The sequence below is a fragment of the Henckelia pumila genome, chromosome 2 (genome assembly GCF_033568475.1).
Source record: "Henckelia pumila isolate YLH828 chromosome 2, ASM3356847v2, whole genome shotgun sequence".
Lineage (NCBI taxonomy): Eukaryota > Viridiplantae > Streptophyta > Magnoliopsida > Lamiales > Gesneriaceae > Henckelia > Henckelia pumila.
This window is the reverse complement of record NC_133121.1, coordinates 191,169,552-191,170,176: the sequence shown is the minus strand read 5'-3', so window position 1 is coordinate 191,170,176 and position 625 is coordinate 191,169,552. Positions and strand designations below refer to the sequence as shown.

General features: G+C 29.9%; 1 non-coding gene across 1 annotated transcript; it reads right to left on the bottom strand.

The window, feature by feature from the left end:
• Window positions 1-294: 294 nt before the first annotated feature.
• On the bottom strand, window positions 295-405 carry LOC140885879 (small nucleolar RNA R71). The gene has a single exon (XR_012151291.1). It is a non-coding gene; the product is annotated as a small nucleolar RNA R71 (small nucleolar RNA).
• Window positions 406-625: the final 220 nt, after the last annotated feature.

Genomic DNA, 625 nt, shown 5'->3' with positions numbered 1-625 from the left:
TTTCCTCCTGATGCGTCTAATTTCAATTTTAAGCCACAAATCATTCAACTTTTACCAAATTTTCATGGCCTAGATTCTGAAAATCCATATTTGCATTTAAGAGAATTTGAGGAGGTTTGCAACACTTATAATGATCAAAATTGTAGCATGGATATTGTTCAATTAAAGCTTTTCCCTTTTTTTTAAAAAAGATAAAGCTAAAACATGGTTGCAAAGTTTGAGATCAAGTTCAATAAGATCATGGGAAGAAATGCAACAACAATTTCTAAAAAAGTTTTTTTCTTCCCATAGAACAAACCTTTTTAAAAGGCAAATTACAACTTTTTCTCAAAAACAAGGGGAAACATTTTATCAATGTTGGGATAGATATAAAGAGTTACTTAATACATGCCCACATCATGGTTTTGAAATATGGAGGATAGTTTCTCACTTTTATGAAGGTTTAATACCTAAAGATAGGCAAATGATAGAATTCATGTGTAATGGAACTTTTGAAGATAAAAACCCAAATGAAGCTATGTAATATTTGGAATCATTAGCAGAAAATGCTCAAAATTGGGATAATATAGGCTCAATTGAACCACCAAGTAAAACCAATAATTTAACAAATGGGGTTGGTATTTAT